At 31.4% G+C, this 8,197-nt stretch overlaps 1 long non-coding RNA gene across 1 annotated transcript in view; it reads right to left on the minus strand.

Annotated features, from left to right (window-relative positions):
• The window catches only part of LOC107648169, a 13,289-nt gene extending 6,306 nt beyond the window's left edge, over positions 1-6,983 (minus strand). Inside the window, exons 1-2 of the long non-coding RNA XR_001621768.2 lie at positions 6,972-6,983; positions 4,910-4,913 (exon numbers count right to left, since the gene is read on the minus strand). This is a non-coding gene — a long non-coding RNA (uncharacterized LOC107648169). The remainder of the gene's footprint in view (positions 1-4,909; positions 4,914-6,971) is intronic.

Genomic DNA, 8,197 nt, shown 5'->3' on the forward strand with positions numbered 1-8,197 from the left:
GAGAGAGAAAAGAGATGGAGGAAGAATTACAGGCTGAAAGAAGAAGAATAAGTAACAGTAGAGATTGATTTGCTCTTTATTGATTTCTTTGACAAAAGATTGGATGATGGTGAAAAAGGTTAAAGCTGAGATGTGGCCAATGATAAGAGATTAATGGTTTAATTATTCTGTTGGTCCCTATAGTTTCACGAAATTTTCAATTAGGTTCCTATACTTTTTTTCTTTTTAATTGAGTCCCTGCACCCATTTTTTTTTCAATTGAGTCCCTACACTTTTTTTTCTTTTTATTTGAGTTCCTACACCAATGTTATTTTTTTAGTTGGGTCCCTTTATAATGAAGCCAATTACTACTAAGAGGGACCTATTGAAAAAAAAAATTTGGTGCAGGGACCCAATTAAAAAGAAAAAAAGTATAGGGACCTAATTAAAAATTTTGCGAAACTATAGAGACCAACAGAGTAATTAAACCAAGATTAATTTAAAATTTTTTAAAAAAATTTGACAAAATTAACTCTTAATTTTACGATTAAATATTTTTGATAAATAATATTTCACTACAATATTTTTGGTCTAAGATAACCCTTATTCGAAGCAACATTTAATAAAAGTTGCCTTAGATAGACAAAGACAACATTTTTTACGAGTTGCCTTTGAATAGGACAAAGATAACAGAATTTTTGGCCACCAATAAAAATAGTTGCCTTTGATCTCTAAAATAACATTTACAAAATGTTGCAATATAAAAACTTTAAGACAACATTTTTTAATAAAATTATAACATTTTATAAGAGTTGTCAAAAAAATTAAATAAATAACATTTATAAAAAGTTGCCTAAAATTATTTATAGTTAAAAATTAAAAAAAAACTTGTAATCATAGTCCCACCAATTATTTTCTCTATTAAATAACTTAAAAAAAAAAAGAACAAACAAATTTGTTTATCAGCTCATCATCTAAACAGAGAAAATACCCTGAGCCCTAACATGACCAAGCTAAGCCTTCCACGGACGAACAACCTAGCCAGTAACCCACCATGCACGAACCCTTTCTCCTTTCTCCACTGTCAACTCCAATAATCGACGAGGCTAACGGCGACAGCAACTCGACACACGGTGCTCTCTTCCACGGCGATGGTGTGGTGCTCTCCTCCACGGTGACTGCGCGGTGCTCTTCTCCACGCAGGCTTCTCCACAGCGACGGCGTAGTGCGCTCCTCGTTCTGCACCGAACCACCACCGGCGAGAAACCCTTCTCCCTTCTCTTCTTCTTCTTCCTCTTCTCTTTTCTCGCATCCTCCTCTTCGCGAACCAGAGATACAGAACCATAGCAACCTCTGTTTCGCTGGCGAGCTTTGACGCAATATGGTGACCACCCCTCAGCTGCAACCTCCTCACCCCTGCCTTCTTGTTACTCTGTTCTTCACTTTCCAGGTTTTTGGAAATTTCCATTTTGCTGTTCTCTGATTTAATTTATTACATTTTAGTTAGATTTTAATTTTTACTTAGTAATTTTATTTAGTCAAACTATTTTTTGCTGATTAGGTTAATTTAGATTAAAATTAGGATTCTCTTATCAGCATTTATCTTAGTTCATAGATAATTAAGCATTCTATTATCTTGGGTCTGGAATTTCAATTTGTTTGGACTGGCTTGATTGATTTTCTGTTGAATTTCAAGTTCTCCATGGCTTCTCCACTAAGGTGCACTTCTGGACGCTGGTTGTTACTGATTCCACAATCTTTGGTTCTTCATGCTGATTCTGATATTTTCCCTTTGATTTCTTCATTTTCAATGTAAATTACAGAATGATTAATTTTCGTAATTTGCTGAGTTAATTAGTTCATAGAGAATCGATTATTTTTTTGTTTGTTTGTTCTGTTGACCACTTTGATTGAGTTAACTAGTTCATAGAGAATAATGTAAATTTTACTCTCTTTGTTGGACACACAGCAGTTCTTGCTTTCACTGGGTAAGGTTACCCAATTTGCAATCTTGCAGTGACAATTTAGACTCAAATAGCGTGCTTGAAAATTCTTTAAATGCTAAGAAGAAGCAAATCTCGGAACTGAACATGGAGCTACATAATATTGAAACAACCTTATCAAATGAAAGAGAAGAACATAATGATGTCAAGAAACTTACTGCAATGCTCAATGAAAAGGTTATTTTCAATAAGTTGAAGTCTTCTAAATACAAGTTTGTTCATGTTATCTCATAAGTGATTGTGAATACCCAAAGATTTTAGTTTCACATTTTTGGATTTTAAGTAACCTAGTGCTCATCAAATGCATTACTAGTTGAAATATCAGCTGCAATTATACAGAACTCCAAATTCAGTTACATGACACATGAATTAGGACTAATAGATGTTTAACCTCTCAAACTCGTTGAGAGATTGAAAAGTTATGCCTCATTGCTATATATTTTTATCTATTCTTTCTTTAGCTTATTTTTCTCCTATTTAGAAATAAAAATAAAATCAGTATAATTGTTCTCAAAGTACTCTCTTTAATTATATTATGTGCCATGTGCTGTTTTTTATTTCCTTTTCCCGACCTTAAGCTCTTGCTTTTTTTGTGCTCCACTTAATATAGGAGGCTGCTCTTGAAGCAATGAAGAAAGAGCTTCTAACAAGGCCAATAAAAAAAATGGTAGATGACTTGCGTAAGAAAGTGAAGATTTTTCAAGTAAATTTATTTTTCTCTAGTTTTGTTAATGTGCATTTTGGTGGCCTTTCTGTTTTGGGTGTCATTGTCTATCGATCTATGTATTTTACCTTTTGTTAGCTACATGCAGGTTCTGGGTATAATCATATAATTCAATTGAGGATGAAGACTGGGAAGTGGCTACAAGTGTGGAGGAAATGAACAGGATGGAGTCTCTTCTACTTGATAAGAAGTTAAGAATTATAAAATAAATGGAGCACGAGCTAACACAGTTGAAGGTATAAATGGTTTATTTTGCAATGGGACATACAATTGTGCCCCTACCCTTACCCTCCAAAACAAAAAGATAATTTGCAAAAGAAAAAGAAGAGGAAAAAGAAAGAGAAAAATCATAATACATCTAGCCATTTATATAATATAACTTCCATTAAGCAAGGCTTATTAGAAAAAGCCCATGGTTCCTACACACATTGTCCATGTTGTGAAATTAACAATAATTTTTTGCATATTAGACTGTTCTTAAAGATAATTTGGAAGTGTTACTGCTGGGTATTTTGAAGTTTCTGTTATCTTGATTACTTTATTGTTTTTAGGTCACACTTTCTGAAAAAACATCCATACTGAAAATAGCAGAATAGAAGATAATAGAGAACTTACAGCAATGATTAATGAGCAACAAAAATTGATACAGAAGTTGAAAGATGATATATTAAAGGTTTGGAACAAGTACCACAAAAACTACTATTAGTATATTCTTCTGTATAGACAATTAACCCCTCTCATTTCCTTATTTATTTTACTTTTTTATTCATTTACAAGTTATGATGAAATTCTCTTCTCTTTAATTTCTTCAATATATCTAGTTACTTGTGTTACTTGTTTGTATAGGGCTAAAGTTATGATGAAATTCTCTTCTCTTTAATTTCTTCAATATATCTAGTTACTTGTTATTAACTTTTGTATAGGGCTAAAGTTATGATGAAATTCTCTTCTCTTTAATTTCTTCAATATATCTAGTTACTTGTTATTAACTTTTGTATAAGGCTATAGTTCCAATTCCAAAGATCACAAACGCAACTTCCTTGATGACTATGATCTTTCAGAAGCTGGCAGTGGTGAGACATCTGAGGAGGTATGCTTATTATTAATAATCTATGGAATTTTTTTTTTTTTTTACATGTCCAACATCATTTCATACAAATTTTAAATATTAGATGATATAATATTGACTATATGTATCGTTAACTTTTAATAGGAAATTAAGATAGTTGAAGGAGAAGATTGGGGTATTAACTGTGGAACTGGAAAACTGCAAAGCCGACGATGTCAAATTATACGGAAAGATTCGCTATGTCCAAGATTATAATCTTGAGAAAAATATGTATTTTATTTATTTATATTTATTATTTACTTGACTTGGTAACTAGTATGTGCATCCGAAAGTTATTTAATTGACACTTGATACATCTTTTTATATATATGCAATCTATATTATTTTATTCTCTTTCTGTATCAATTAAATTGAGTTTAAATATTTAAATGTTATTAGTATGTTATATATCCTTCAAATGTCATAAATTTAAGAAAAGCAAAAAAAAACTTTAAATATAAAAAAAGACAATCTAAAACTCAATAAAGTATTGTTTTAGGTATTAAAAAAAGTTAACTTCAAATAAATTTAGATAAGTGTTGTTTTTGGTATGTGAAAAAATAATTAGAAAAATTTATACAAGTGTTGCTTTTGGTATATGAAAGGTAACTTAAAAAAATTTAAACAAGTGTTGCTTTATGTATTAAAAAATACAACTCATAAAAGGTGTTGCAATAAAGTATTTATTAATGCGTTGTGTTTGGATTCTCTAAGGCAACCCTTATATGAAGTTGTTTTTTTTAGTAGAAAAGGCAACACTTTTTAAAGGTTGCCACGAAAAGGGTTTCCTTTGATGCAAAAAAGCGTTGCCTTAGACCAAAGGTAACGGCCGTATAGCCAACCCCCCAAAAAGAGTTGCGTTTTGTCGAAAAGTGTTGCCTTTGATCAAAGACATCGCTTTTCCTAATTATAGGCAACGTTTTCGAAGGGTTGCCTCAGCCCAAATTTATTGTAGTGTTTATTGTTTATGAATATATCGTTAGTTTAGTTTTTTTGTGATTAATTTTGTCAACATTATTCAAATATTTAATGGTTAAAAACGACTATATATATATAATTCAACTCAATGCATGTAATAGTTATAATGTCCCTTACCACCCTAACTACTAGCTCTAGATCAGGAGAGGAAAGAGCCCTCGGATTTACAAGCAATTGCTCTGGTATGCTAAACCACCAAACGGAGAATCCAATCCATAAGCAAGTTAGGAGCTCCCTTACATACGAATAAATGAGTGCCTCCTCTAACTCTTTGATTCAGGCGCTGTACATCACAAAAAAAACCCTGCCTTCGATCTCAGAAAATAGGAATCTCTTCCTACTTCTCTTATTCTGAACGGGAATTGCTCCATATTCGCTGTAGGTGGAAGCCAAGGACCAATGGAATACATTCTATGTCGCTCGCCCTGCTTTCCCAAAGTGTACGCCGGGCAGGAAGTCGAATGGTGCAGGTGGATGTACTTATAGTATAACTGTCGTTGGAAGGGACTTCTCGTACTTCAGGCACTCCAGAGGTTAGTTTGTAAAAGAGGGAGAACATGTGAAACAACAAAGAGAATTAGGAATGGAAGGTGGGTGCCCTCTATATTGGGGGTTGATTCTAGCTAAAGCTAAAATATCTAAAACGAATAGGTAAGGGCTTTCACTAATGTACCAACTGTCGTGAGTTGGGCGGGTCAAGGCTCCAATCCTGGGGCAGTCGCTACGGAATAGTTGGTGTTAGTGGACTGACAGAGCGAGCTGGAAAGGGGCTTGATTCGTTTTTTCCGGGGAAAAAGCAAGCGGATCAATCAAGAGAGCTAGCTTCGGTCTCACGTAGGCAAGGACGGACGAGTGAGTATTGTTGTAAGTGCCTTGGTCTTTGGTCGTTGTTGTAAGTCGTCATTATAACGATCCTTGTATCACTAATATCCAAGTAGTATTTATTTGATAATATAAAGATCCTCTCATCTCCCCCCAAAAAGAAAAGGATCATCTCAAGGTCCATAAATTTATACTTTTATTTTAATTAAGTATCTAATTACAATTACCAATATAAGCTTAAGAAACTTATTATTTAAATATGTGAATGGACAGAATGGTATATTATCTTGATATCTTTTTCTTCTTTTTTTTTTTATTTGGTTGAACATTTGCACTGCTTCCATAGTCAGCTTTACGCAAATGACTTTAGAAAATTATATAAAGTCTTTGTTTATAAAGTGAGCTTCCAAGTCTTTAAATATGTATTTATATTACATGATTGAATATATATATATATAAACTAGTACTGCGTCAGAGTTATTATAAAATAATTGAACATTTTTTTACTTACTAAAACTAGCTAGTAATTAAAGAAATGGAATTTGAGATATGCCCATAGATTAATTTAATTGTCATCCTTATCCTTGACATTTCGAAATACAAATTTTTTAGTATGCACCACAGTAGCATATTATAAACGATCGTGAATCGCGTGTAAGTCTTTAATTATTTTTGTTTTGTGCTATCATATCTTTATTAATGTTCTTTATATTATGTAATCAAGTGATATAACAACATGAAGTAATCCACCGCATAAGGAAAAAAAATAATACCAAAAATATTAAATAATATTTTTTTTACGATATCTTTCAACTTAATAGATTAAGAATTAATCTGTAAAATATGATAGTGTAAAAAATAATTAGTTAGCTTGTGACTTAGTCAATAAAACTGTTAAAATAGTTAGGAATCTAACAAATTTTTTATATTAGACAAAGCTGTTAATTCAATAAAACTGTTAAAATAGTTAGGAATCTAACAAATTTTTTATATTGGACAAAGCTGTTAATTCAATAAAACTGTTAAAGTATTTAGAAATCTAACAGATTTTTCATATTAGACAAAGCTGTTAATTATTCATATTATTAATGTATAAATAGGAGTTCGAATCTTAAATTTGATACACAATTAATTTCTACTTCATGCATTCTTACTCATTCTCTCTCAACTTCTCTTTTTCAAATTTTTTGGTATCTCACCACCGTAGCCTATTATAAATGGTCATGAATCACATGTAAATCTTTAACTATTTTTGTTTTGTGTTGTGATATCTTTATTAATGTCCTTTATGTTATGTAATCAAGTGATATAACAACATGAGTAATCCACCGCGTAAGAAAGGAAAAAAAAAAAAAACAAAAAGAGTGAAATAATACTAAAAACAATAAATAACATTTTTTTTTGTACGATATCTTCTAATTCAATTGGTTAAGAACTAATCTGTAAAGTATGATAGTATAAAAAATAAGGAAAAGTATAGGTAACCAATAATATTTTTAAACAATGTGTGAACAATGTAAATTAATAGGGTTAAAAGAGCAAATTAATTTTAAATTTAATTAGTAACATTAAATTAGGATATAGTGTATTTTTATTTGATTGGTAATTGTTTATGTTGTTCAAGATGATCATTGTTTACCTAGCACACCCAAAAAATAATTAGTTATCTTGTAACTTAGTCAATAAAACTGTTAAGGTAGTTAGGAATCTAATAAATTTTTTATATTAGAAAAAGCTGTTAACTACTCATATTACTAATGTATAAATAGGAGTTCGAATATTAAATCTGATACACAATTAATAATATTTCTACTTGATGCATTCTTACTCATTCTCTCTCAACTTATCTTCTTCATTTACTGTTCATATTTTTAGATTACTATTCAATAGAAACTACGCAAAAATATAATGAAACTAAAATTCTAATGTACAGTAATCAACACAAAAAAATAGCACCTTAAACATATAATCAGGGCAAGAATCTTTTAATATCCAATTTGAAGCCTTTCGAAAATAATAAGCAGAAGTTCTTTTAGCATAACCGTTTCAAAATCATTCTCATAGTGATTCATTTGACCCATTCTAATTTCAACAATATATCTAATTTATTTTTTAATAGAGGTTGATCAATCTGCTCTCTTTCTCGTTCTTGATCAATCTTTCATAAAAAAGAAGAGAGGTTAGTTTATTAAATTTTTTAAATTGAAAATCTTTTATGCTGAGAAAGAAAAAACATATAAGAGAAAAAAATAAAATTTCAAAAACAGAGAAGTCTAAAACAGCGATAATTGAAGAAAAAATTCTCCAAAAATCACCTTCCATTAGAGATGGAACTCAAACACAGATGAAGAAAAGGGAGCACAAATGAGGAATTCGAACTAGAGGACACAGGCGACAGAACTTGAACAGACGATAGTTGGAGCTTAACGAAACAGAGGCGACACGACAGAAGTAGAACAGAGGCAACGCAATTGAGATGATTCGATGAGTTGCGGTGGCAAATATGGGTTAAGACGGCAATAGAGCATCGAAGACGGTGACTGGAGCAGATTCGAAGGCGGCGATGGAGCGGCTGCACTAGGA

This window comes from Arachis ipaensis, chromosome B06 (genome assembly GCF_000816755.2).
Source record: "Arachis ipaensis cultivar K30076 chromosome B06, Araip1.1, whole genome shotgun sequence".
Classification (NCBI taxonomy): domain Eukaryota; kingdom Viridiplantae; phylum Streptophyta; class Magnoliopsida; order Fabales; family Fabaceae; genus Arachis; species Arachis ipaensis.